This window comes from Manacus candei, unplaced genomic scaffold (assembly GCF_025592945.1).
Source record: "Manacus candei isolate 608988 ecotype Guabito, Panama unplaced genomic scaffold, ASM2559294v1 h1tg000172l, whole genome shotgun sequence".
Classification (NCBI taxonomy): Eukaryota; Metazoa; Chordata; class Aves; order Passeriformes; family Pipridae; genus Manacus; species Manacus candei.
Window position 1 is genome coordinate 295,905 of NW_026138220.1, and position 12,352 is coordinate 308,256.

A 12,352-nucleotide genomic window follows, 5' to 3' on the forward strand; every position below is an offset into this window, starting at 1 on the left:
CTTTTGTCTGGCAGCAATCTTCATTTGGATTCTATTTTTCAAAAGGTGGGACCGGCCATTGCAGCAGAGGGTAGAAAAAAGGGAACAGCAGCCCTTTCCCTAAGGAAAAAAAGTCTGGAAGCTTTGGCTTCAGGTGCAGTCGTTGGGGCAGCCCTGGCATTTCTTGGGCAGCAAAGACCTTTCCGTGGTGGCACCTTTTGTCTGGCAGGAATCTTCATTTGGATTCTATTTTTCAGGAGGTGGGACAGGCCATTGCAGCGCAGGGCTGAAAAAAGGGAACAGCAGCCCTTTCCACCAGGAAAAATAGTCTGGATCCTTTGGCTTCACGTGCAGTTGTTGGGGCAGCCTGAGCACTTCTTGGGCAGCAAGACCTTTCTCTGGTGACAACTTTTCTCTGGCAGGAATCTTCATTTGGAGTAAATTTTTAAAGACGTGGGACCGGCCATTGCATCGCAGGGCTGAAAAAAGGGAACAGCAGCTCTTTCCACCAGGAAAAACAGTCTGGAAGCTTTGGCTTTGAGGTGCAGTTGTTGGGGCAGCCTGGGCACTTGTTGGGCAGCAAGACCTTTCTGTGGTTGCACCTTTTCTCTGGCAGGAATCTTCATTTGCATTCAAATTTCAGGACGTGGGACCGACCATTGCAGCGCAGGGCAGAAAAAAGGGAACAGCAGCTCTTTCCACCAGGAAAATCAGTCTGGAACCTTTGGCTTCAGGTGTAGTTCTTAGGGCAGCGTGGGCACTTGTTGTGCACCAAGAGATTTCTGTGGTGTTACCTTTCGTCTGGCAGCAATCTTCATTTGGATTCTGTTTTTCAAAAGGTGGGTCCGGCTATTGCAGCGCAGGGCGGAAAAAAGGGAACAGCAGCTCTTTCCACCAGGAAAACAGTCTGGAAGCTTTGGCTTGGAGGTGCAGTTGTTGGGGCAGCCTGGGCACTTCTTGGGCAGCAAGACCTTTCTGTGGTTGCACCTTTTCTCTGGCAGGAATCTTCATTTGCATTCAAATTTCAGGACGTGGGACTGACCATTGCAGCGCAGGGCAGAAAAAAGGGAACAGCAGCTCTTTCCACCAGGAAAATCAGTCTGGAACCTTTGGCTTCAGGTGTAGTTCTTGGGGCAGCCTAAGCACTTGTTGGGCAGCAAGACCTTTCTGTGGTGGCACCTTTTGTCTGGCAGGAATCTTCATTTGAATTCTATTTCTCAGGAGGTGGGACCGGCCATTGCAGCAGAGGGCTGAAAAAAGGGAACAGCAGCCCTTTCCCTAAGGAAAAAAAGTCTGAAGCTTTGGCATCACGTGCAGTTGGTGGGGCAGCCCTGGCATTTCTTGGGCAGCAAAGACCTTTCCGTGGTGGCACCTTTTGTGTGGCAGGAATCTTCATTTGGATTCTATTTTTCAGGAGGTGGGACAGGCCATTGTAGCGCAGAGCTGAAAAAAGGGAACAGCAGCCCTTTCCACCAGGAAAAATAGTCTGGATCCTTTGGCTTCACGTGCAGTTTTGGGGCAGCCTGAGCACTTCTTGGGCAGCAAGACCTTTCTCTGGTGGCAATTTTCTCTGGCAGGAATGTTCATTTGGAGTAAATTTTTAAAGACGTGGGACCGGCCATTGCATCGCAGGGCTGAAAAAAGGGAACAGCAGCTCTTTCCACCAGGAAAAACAGTCTGGAAGCTTTGGCTTTGAGATGCAGTTGTTAGGGCAGCCTGGGAACTTCTCGGGCAGGAAGAGTTTTCTGTTGTTGGCACCTTTTGTCTGGCAGGAATCTTCATTTGGATTCAATTTTTCAGGAGGTGGGACCGGCCATTGCAGCAGAGGGCTGAAAAAAGGGAAGAACAGCTCTTTCCACCAGGAAAAAAAGTCTGGAAGCTTTGACTTGGAGGTGTAGTTGTTGGGGTAGCCTGGGCACTTCTTGGGCAGCAAGACCTTTCTGTGGTGGCGCCTTTTGTCTGGCAGCAATCTTATTTGGATTCAATTTTTCAGGAGGTGGGACTGGCCATTGCAGCGCAGGGCTGAAAAAAGGGAACAGCAGCTCTTTCCACCAGGAAAAAAAGTATGGAACCTTTAGCTTCAGGTAGAGTTGTTGGGGCAGCCTAAGCACTTGTTGGGCAGCAAGACTTTCCTCTGGTGGCACCTTTTCTCTGGCAGGAATCTTCATTTGGATTCTATTTTTCAAAAGGTGGGTCCGGCTATTGCAGCGCAGGGCGGAAAAAAGGGAACAGCAGCTCTTTCCACCAGGAAAACAGTCTGAAAGCTTTGACTTTGAGGTGCAGTTGTTGGGGCAGCCTGGGCACTTCTTGGGCAGCAAGACCTTTCTGTGGTTGCACCTTTTCTCTGGCAGGAATCTTCATTTGCATTCAAATTTCAGGACGTGGGACCGACCATTGCAGCGCAGGGCAGAAAAAAGGGAACAGCAGCTCTTTCCACCAGGAAAATCAGTCTGGAACCTTTGGCTTCAGGTGTAGTTCTTAGGGCAGCGTGGGCACTTGTTGTGCACCAAGAGATTTCTGTGGTGTTACCTTTTGTCTGGCAGCAATCTTCATTTGGATTCTGTTTTTCAAAAGGTGGGTCCACCTATTGCAGAGCAGGGCGGAAAAAAGGGAACAGCAGCTCTTTCCACCAGGAAAAAAAGTCTGGAAGCTTTGGCTTCAGGTGCAGTCGTTGGGGCAGCCCTGGCATTTCTTGGGCAGCAAAGACCTTTCCGTGGTGGCACCTTTTGTCTGGCAGGAATCTTCATTTGAATTCGATTACTCAGGAGGTGGGACCGACCATTGCAGCAGAGGGCTGAAAAAAGGGAACAGCAGCTCTTTCCCTAAGGAAAAAAAGTCTGGAAGCTTTGACTTGGAGGTGTAGTTGTTGGGGTAGCCTGGGCACTTCTTGGGCAGCAAGACCTTTCTTTGAGGGCACCTTTTGTTTGGCACGAATCTTCATTTGCATTCATTTTTTCAGGAGGTGGGACCGGCCATTGCAGCGCAGCACTGAAAAAAGGGAATAGCAGCTCTTTCCACCAGGAAAAAAGTCTGGAAGCTTTGGCTTTGAGGTGCATTTGGTGGAGGAGCCTGGGCACTTCTTCGGCAGCAAAGACCTTTCTGTGGTGGTACTTTTGTCTGGCAGCAATCTTATTTGGATTCAATTTTTCAGGACGTGGAACTGGCCATTGCAGCGCAGGGCTGAAAAAAGGGAACAGCAGCTCTTTCCACCAGGAAAAAAAGTCTGGAACCTTTGGCTTCAGGTGTAGTTCTTGGGGCAGCCTAAGCACTTGTTGGGCAGCAAGACCTTTCTCTGGTGGCACCTTTTGTCTGGCAGCAATCTTCATTTGGATTCTATTTCTCAGGAGGTGGGATCGACCATTGCAGCAGAGGGCTGAAAAAATGGATCAGCAGCCCTTTCCCTAAGGAAAAAAAGTCTGGAAGCTTTGGTTTGGAGGTGCAGTTGGTGGGGCACACTGGGCACTTCTTGGGATGCAAAGAGCTTTCTGTGGTGGCACCTTTTGTCTGGCAGCAATCTTCATTTGGATTCTATTTTTCAAAAGGTGGGTCCGGCTATTGCAGCGCAGGGCGGAAAAAAGGGAACAGCAGCTCTTTCCACCAGAAAAACAGTCTGGAACCTTTGGCTTCAGGTGTAGTTTTTATGGCAGCGTGGGCACTTGTTGGGCACCAAGAGATTTCTGTGGTGTTAGCTTTTGTCTGGCAGCAATCTTCATTTGGATTCTATTCTTCAAAAGGTGGGACCGGCCATTGCAGCAGAGGACTGAAAAAAGGGAACAGCAGCCCTTTCCACCAGGAAAAAAAGTCTGGAAGCTTTGACTTGGAGGTGTAGTTGTTGGGGCAGCCCTGGCATTTCTTGGGCAGCAAAGACCTTTCTGTGGTGGCACCTTTTGTCTGGCAGGAATCTTCATTTGAATTCGATTACTCAGGAGGTGGGACCGGCCATTGCAGCAGAGGGCTGAAAAAAGGGAACAGCAGCCCTTTCCCTAAGGAAAAAAAGTCTAGAAGCTTTGGCTTTGAGGTGCAGTTGGTGGGGCACCCTGGACACTACTTGGGCAGCAAAGAGCTTTCTGTGGTGGCACCTTTTGTCTGGCAGCAATCTTCATTTGGATTGAATTTTCCAGGAGGTGGGACTGGTCATTTCAGAGCAGGGTTGAAAAAAGGGAACAGCAGGTCTTTTCTCTCAGGAAAAACAGTCTGGAAGCTTTGGCTTTGAGATGCAGTTGTTAGGGCAGCCTGGGAACTTCTCGGGCAGGAAGAGTTTTCTGTTGTTGGCACCTTTTGTCTGGCAGGAATCTTCATTTGGATTCAATTTTTCAGGAGGTGGGACCGGCCATTGAGGCACAGGGCATAAAAAAGGGAAGAGCAGCCCTTTCCCTAAGGAAAAAAAGTCTGAAGCTTTGGCATCACGTGCAGTTGTTGGGGCAGCCCTGGCACTTCTTGGGCAGCAAAGACCTTTCCGTGGTGGCACCTTTTGTCTGGTAGGAATCTTCATTTGGATTCTATTTTTCAGGAGGTGGGACCGGCCATTGCAGCGCAGGGCTGAAAAAAGGGAACAGCAGCCCTTTCCCTAAGGAAAAAAAGTCCGAAGCTTTGGCTTCACGTGCAGTTTTGGGGCAGCCTGAGCACTTCTTGGGCAGCAAGACCTTTCTCTGGTGGCAACTTTTCTCTGGCAGGAATCTTCATTTGGAGTAAATTTTTAAAGACGTAGGACCGGCCATTGCAGCGCAGGGCGGAAAAAAGGGAACAGCAGCTCTTTCCACCAGGAAAAACAGTCTGGAACCTTTGGCTTCAGGTGTAGTTCTTGGGGCAGCCTAAGCACTTGTTGGGCAGCAAGACCTTTCTGTGGTGGCACCTTTTGTCTGGCAGCAATCTTATCTGGATTCAATTTTTCAGGAGGTGGAACCGGCCATTGCACCGTAGGGCTGAAAAAAGGGAACTACAGCCCTTTCCCTAAGGAAAAAAAGTCTGGAAGCTTTGGTTTTGAGGTGCAGTTGGTGGGGCACCCTGGACACTTCTTGGGCAGCAAAGAGCTTTCTGTGGTGGCACCTTTTGTTTGGCAGGAATCTTGATTTGGATTCTATTTTTCAAAAGGTGGGTCCGGCTATTGAAGCGCAGGGCGGAAAAGAGGGAACAGCAGCCCTTTCCCTAAGGAAAAAAAGTCTGGAACCTTTGGCTTCAGGTGTAGTTCTTGGGGCAGCCTAAGCACTTGTTGGGCACCAAGAGATTTCTGTGGTGGCACCTTTTGTCTGGCAGCAATCTTCATTTGGATTCTATTTCTCAGGAGGTGGGATCGACCATTGCAGCAGAGGGCTGAAAAAAGGGAACAGCAGCCCTTTCCCTAAGGAAAAAAAGTCTGGAAGCTTTGGCTTTGAGGTGCAGTTGGTGGGGCACCCTGGACACTTCTTGGGCAGCAAAGAGCTTTCTGTGGTGGCACCTTTTGTCTGGCAGGAATCTTCATTTGGATTCTATTTTTCAAAAGGTGGGTCCGGCTATTGCAGCGCAGGGCGGAAAAAAGGGAACAGCAGCCCTTTCCACCAGGAAAACAGTCTGGAAGCTTTGGCTTTGAGGTGCAGTTGTTGGGGCAGCCTGGGCACTTCTTGGGCAGCAAGACCTTTCTGTGGTTGCACCTTTTCTCTGGCAGGAATCTTCAATTGCATTCAAATTTCAGGACGTGGGACCGACCATTGCAGCGCAGGGCAGAAAAAAGGGAACAGCAGCTCTTTCCACCAGGAAAATCAGTCTGGAACCTTTGGCTTCAGGTGTACTTCTTGGGGCAGCTGTGGCACTTGTTGTGCACCAAGACCTTTCTGTGGTGGTACCTTTTGTCTGGCAGGAATGTTCATTTGAATTCTATTTCTCAGGAGGTGGGACCGGCCATTGCAGCAGAGGGCTGAAAAAAGGGAACAGCAGCCCTTTCCCTAAGGAAAAAAAGTCTGAAGCTTTGGCATCACGGGCAGTTGTTGGGGCAGCCCTGGCACTTCTTGGGCAGCAAAGACCTTTCCGTGGTGGCACCTTTTTTCTGGCGGGAATCTTCATTTGGATTCTATTTTTCAGGAGGTGGGACTGGCCATTGCAGCGCAGAGATGAAAAAAGGGAACAGCAGCCCTTTCCACCAGGAAAAATAGTCTGGATCCTTTGGCTTCACGTGCAGTTTTGGGGCAGCCTGAGCACTTCTTGGGCAGCAAGACCTTTCTCTGGTGGCAACTTTTCTCTGGCAGGAATCTTCATTTGGAGTAAATTTTTAAAGACGTGGGACCGGCCATTGCAGCGCAGGGCTGAAAAAAGGGAACAGCAGCTCTTTCCACCAGGAAAAACAGTCTGGAAGCTTTGGCTTGGAGGTGCAGTTGTTGGGGCACCCTGGGCACTTCTTGGGCAGCAAAGAGCTTTCTGTGGTGGCACCTTTTGTCTGGCAGGAATCTTCATTTGCATTGAATTTTCCAGGAGGTGTGACTGGTCATTGCAGAGCAGGGTTGAAAAAAGGGAACAGCAGGTCTTTTCTCTCAGGTAAAACAGTCTGGAAGCTTTGGCTTTGAGATGCAGTTGTTAGGGCAGCCTGGGAACTTCTCGGGCAGGAAGAGTTTTCTGTTGTTGGCACCTTTTGTCTGGCAGGAATCTTCATTTGGATTCAATTTTTCAGGCGGTGGGACCGGCCATTGCAGCATAGGGCGGAAAAAAGGGAAGAGCAGCTCTTTCCCTAAGGAAAAAAAGTCTGGAAGCTTTGACTTGGAGGTGCAGTTGTTGGGGTAGCCTGGGCACTTGTTGGGCAGCAAGACCTTTCTGTGGTGGTACTTTTGTCTGGCAGCAATCTTATCTGGATTCAATTTTTCAGGAGGTGGAACCGGCCATTGCAGCGCAGGGCTGAAAAAAGGGAACTACAGCCCTTTCCCTAAGGAAAAAAAGTCTGGAAGCTTTGGCTTTGAGGTGCAGTTGGTGGGGCACCCTGGACACTTCTTGGGCAGCAAAGAGCTTTCTGTGGTGGCACCTTTTGTCTGGCAGGAATCTTGATTTCGATTCTATTTTTCAAAAGGTGGGTCCGGCTATTGCAGCGCAGGGCGGAAAAAAGGGAACAGCAGCCATTTCCACCAGGAAAAAAAGTCTGGAACCTTTGGCTTCAGGTGTAGTTCTTGGGGCAGCCTAAGCACTTGTTGGGCAGCAAGACCTTTCTCTGGTGGCACCTTTTGTCTGGCAGCAATCTTCATTTGGATTCTATTTCTCAGGAGGTGGGATCGACCATTGCAGCAGAGGGCTGAAAAAAGGGAACAGCAGCCCTTTCCCTAAGGAAAAAAAGTCTGGAAGCTTTGGCTTTGAGGTGCAGTTGGTGGGGCACCCTGGACACTTCTCGGGCAGCAAAGAGCTTTCTGTGGTGGCACCTTTTGTCTGGCAGGAATCTTCATTTGGATTCTATTTTTCAAAAGGTGGGTCCGGCTATTGCAGCGCAGGGCGGAAAAAAGGGAACAGCAGCCCTTTCCCTAAGGAAAACAGTCTGGAAGCTTTGGCTTTGAGGTGCAGTTGTTGGGGCAGCCTGGGCACTTCTTGGGCAGCAAGACCTTTCTGTGGTTGCACCTTTTCTCTGGCAGGAATCTTCATTTGCATTCAAATTTCAGGACGTGGGACCGACCATTGCAGCGCAGGGCAGAAAAAAGGGAACAGCAGCTCTTTCCACCAGGAAAAACAGTCTGGAACCTTTGGCTTCAGGTGTAGTTCTTGGGGCAGCGTGGGCACTTGTTGTGCACCAAGACCTTTCTGTGGTGGTACCTTTTGTCTAGCAGGAATGTTCATTTAAATTCTATTTCTCAGGAGGTGGGACCGGCCATTGCAGCAGAGGGCTGAAAAAAGGGAACAGCAGCCCTTTCCCTAAAAAAAAAAAAGTCTGAAGCTTTGGCATCACGTGCAGTTGTTGGGGCAGCCCTGGCACTTCTTGGGCAGCAAAGACCTTTCCGTGGTGGCACCTTTTTTCTGGCGGGAATCTTCATTTGGATTCTATTTTTCAGGAGGTGGGACAGGCCATTGCAGCGCAGAGATGAAAAAAGGGAACAGCAGCCCTTTCCACCAGGAAAAATAGTCTGGATCCTTTGGCTTCACGTGCAGTTTTGGGGTAGCCTGAGCACTTCTTGGGCAGCAAGACCTTTCTCTGGTGGCAACTTTTCTCTGGCAGGAATCTTCATTTGGAGTAAATTTTTAAAGACGTGGGACCGGCCATTGCATCGCAGGGCTGAAAAAAGGGAACAGCAGCTCTTTCCACCAGGAAAAACAGTCTGGAAGCTTTGGCTTGGAGGTGCAGTTGTTGGGGCACCCTGGGCACTTCTTGGGCAGCAAAGAGCTTTCTGTGGTGGCACCTTTTGTCTGGCAGGAATCTTCATTTGGATTGAATTTTCCAGGAGGTTGGACTGGTCATTGCAGAGCAGGGTTGAAAAAAGGGAACAGCAGGTCTTTTCTCTCAGGAAAAACAGTCTGGAAGCTTTGGCTTTGAGATGCAGTTGTTAGGGCAGCCTGGGAACTTCTCGGGCAGGAAGAGTTTTCTGTTGTTGGCACCTTTTGTCTGGCAGGAATCTTCATTTGGATTCAATTTTTCAGGAGGTGGGACCGGCCATTGCAGCACAGGGCGGAAAAAAGGGAAGAGCAGCTCTTTCCCTAAGGAAAAAAAGTCTGGAAGCTTTGACTTGGAGGTGCAGTTGTTGGGGTAGCCTGGGCACTTCTTGGGCAGCAAGACCTTTCTGTGGTGGTACTTTTGTCTGGCAGCAATCTTATCTGGATTCAATTTTTCAGGAGGTGGAACCGGCCATTGCAGCGTAGGGCTGAAAAAAGGGAACTACAGCCCTTTCCCTAAGGAAAAAAAGTCTGGAAGCTTTGGTTTTGAGGTGCAGTTGGTGGGGCACCCTGGACACTTCTTGGGCAGCAAAGAGCTTTCTGTGGTGGCACCTTTTTTTTGGCAGGAATCTTGATTTGGATTCTATTTTTCAAAAGGTGGGTCCGGCTATTGCAGCGCAGGGCGGAAAAGAGGGAACAGCAGCCCTTTCCCTAAGGAAAAAAAGTCTGGAACCTTTGGCTTCCGGTGTAGTTCTTGGGGCAGCCTAAGCACTTGTTGGGCAGCAAGACCTTTCTGTGGTGGCACCTTTTGTCTGGCAGCAATCTTCATTTGGATTCTATTTCTCAGGAGGTGGGATCGACCATTGCAGCAGAGGGCTGAAAAAAGGGAACAGCAGCCCTTTCCCAAAGGAAAAAAAGTCTGGAAGCTTTGGCTTTGAGGTGTAGTTGGTGGGGCACCCTGGACACTTCTCGGGCAGCAAAGAGCTTTCTGTGGTGGCACCTTTTGTCTGGCAGGAATCTTCATTTGGATTCTATTTTTCAAAAGGTGGGTCCGGCTATTGCAGCGCAGGGCGGAAAAAAGGGAACAGCAGCCCTTTCCACCAGGAAAACAGTCTGGAAGCTTTGGCTTTGTAGTGCAGTTGTTGGGGCAGCCTGGGCACTTCTTGGGCAGCAAGACCTTTCTGTGGTGGCACCTTTTCTCTGGCAGGAATCTTCATTTGCATTCAAATTTCAGGACGTGGGACCGACCATTGCAGCGCAGGGCAGAAAAAAGGGAACAGCAGCTCTTTCCACCAGGAAAATCAGTCTGGAACCTTTGGCTTCAGGTGTACTTCTTGGGGCAGCGTGGGCACTTGTTGTGCACCAAGACCTTTCTGTGGTGACACCTTTTGTCTGGCAGGAATGTTCATTTGAATTCTATTTCTCAGGAGGTGGGACCGGCCATTGCAGCAGAGGGCTGAAAAAAGGGAACAGCAGCCCTTTCCCTAAGGAAAAAAAGTCTGAAGCTTTGGCATCACGGGCAGTTGTTGGGGCAGCCCTGGCACTTCTTGGGCAGCAAAGACCTTTCCGTGGTGGCACCTTTTTTCTGGCGGGAATCTTCATTTGGATTCTATTTTTCAGGAGGTGGGACCGGCCATTGCAGCGCAGAGATGAAAAAAGGGAACAGCAGCCCTTTCCACCAGGAAAAATAGTCTGGATCCTTTGGCTTCACGTGCAGTTTTGGGGCAGCCTGAGCACTTCTTGGGCAGCAAGACCTTTCTCTGGTGGCAACTTTTCTCTGGCAGGAATCTTCATTTGGAGTAAATTTTTAAAGACGTGGGACCGGCCATTGCAGCGCAGGGCTGAAAAAAGGGAACAGCAGCTCTTTCCACCAGGAAAAACAGTCTGGAAGCTTTGGCTTGGAGGTGCAGTTGTTGGGGCACCCTGGGCACTTCTTGGGCAGCAAAGAGCTTTCTGTGGTGGCACCTTTTGTCTGGCAGGAATCTTCATTTGGATTGAATTTTCCAGGAGATGGGACTGGTCATTGCAGAGCAGGGTTGAAAAAAGGGAACAGCAGGTCTTTTCTCTCAGGAAAAACAGTCTGGAAGCTTTGGCTTTAAGATGCAGTTGTTAGGGCAGCCTGGGAACTTCTCGGGCAGGAAGAGTTTTCTGTGGTTGACACCTTTTGTCTGGCAGGAATCTTCATTTGGATTCAATTTTTCAGGAGGTGGGACCGGCCATTGCAGCACAGGGCGGAAAAAAGGGAAGAGCAGCTCTTTCCCTAAGGAAAAAAAGTCTGGAAGCTTTGACTTGGAGGTGTAGTTGTTGGGGTAGCCTGGGCACTTCTTGGGCAGCAAGACCTTTCTGTGGTGGTACTTTTGTCTGGCAGCAATCTTATCTGGATTCAATTTTTCAGGAGGTGGAACCGGCCATTGCAGCGCAGGGCTGAAAAAAGGGAACTACAGCCCTTTCCACCAGGAAAAAAAGTCTGGAAGCTTTGGCTTTGAGGTGCAGTTGGTGGGGCACCCTGGACACTTCTTGGGCAACAAAGAGCTTTCTGTGGTGGCACCTTTTCTCTGGCAGGAATCTTCATTTGGATTCTATTTTTCAAAAGGTGGGTCCGGCTATTGCAGCGCAGGGCGGAAAAAAGGGAACAGCAGCCATTTCCACCAGGAAAAAAAGTCTGGAACCTTTGGCTTCAGGTGTAGTTCTTGGGGCAGCCTAAGCACTTGTTAGGCAGCAAGACCTTTCTCTGGTGGCAACTTTTCTCTGGCAGGAATCTTCATTTGGAGTAAATTTTTAAAGACGTGGGACCGGCCATTGCAGCGCAGGGCTGAAAAAAGGGAACAGCAGCTCTTTCCACCAGGAAAATCAGTCTGTAACCTTTGGCTTCAGGTGTAGTTCTTGGGGCAGCGTGGGCACATGTTGTGCACCAAGACCTTTCTGTGTTGGCACCTTTTGTCTGGCAGGAATCTTCATTTGAATTCTGTTTCTCAGGAGGTGGGACCGGCCATTGCAGCAGAGGGCTGAAAAAAGGGAACAGCAGCCCTTTCCCTAAGGAAAAAAAGTCTGGAAGCTTTGGCTTTGAGGTGCAGTTGGTGGGGCACCCTGGACACTTCTCGGGCAGCAAAGAGCTTTCTGTGGTGGCACCTTTTGTCTGGCAGGAATCTTCATTTGGATTCTATTTTTCAAAAGGTGGGTCCGGTTATTGCAGCGCAGGGCGGAAAAAAGGGAACAGCAGCCCTTTCCACCAGGAAAACAGTCTGGAAGCTTTGGCTTTGAGGTGCAGTTGTTGGGGCAGCCTGGGCACTTCTTGGGCAGCAAGACCTTTCTGTGGTTGCACCTTTTCTCTGGCAGGAATCTTCATTTGCATTCAAATTTCAGGACGTGGGACCGACCATTGCAGCGCAGGGCAGAAAAAAGGGAACAACAGCTCTTTCCACCAGGAAAATCAGTCTGGAACCTTTGGCTTCAGGTGTAGTTCTTGGGGCAGCGTGGGCACTTGTTGTGCACCAAGACCTTTCTGTGGTGGCACCTTTTGTCTGGCAGGAATCTTCATTTGAATTCTGTTTCTCAGGAGGTGGGACCGGCCATTGCAGCAGAGGGCTGAAAAAAGGGAACAGCAGCCCTTTCCCTAAGGAAAAAAAGTCTGAAGCTTTGGCATCACGTGCAGTTGTTGGGGCAGCCCTGGCACTTCTTGGGCAGCAAAGACCTTTCCGTGGTGGCACCTTTTTTCTGGCAGCAATCTTCATTTGGATTCTATTTTTCAGGAGGTGGGACAGGCCATTGCAGCGCAGAGATGAAAAAAGGGAACAGCAGCCCTTTCCACCAGGAAAAATAGTCTGGATCCTTTGGCTTCACGTGCAGTTTTGGGGCAGCCTGAGCACTTCTTGGGCAGCCAGACCTTTCTCTGGTGGCAACTTTTCTCTGGCAGGAATCTTCATTTGGAGTAAATTTTTAAAGACGTGGGACCGGTCATTGCAGCGCAGGGCTGAAAAAAAGGGAACAGCAGTTCTTTCCACCAGGAAAATCAGTCTGTAACCTTTGGCTTCAGGTGTAGTTCTTGGGGCAGTGTGGGCACTTGTTG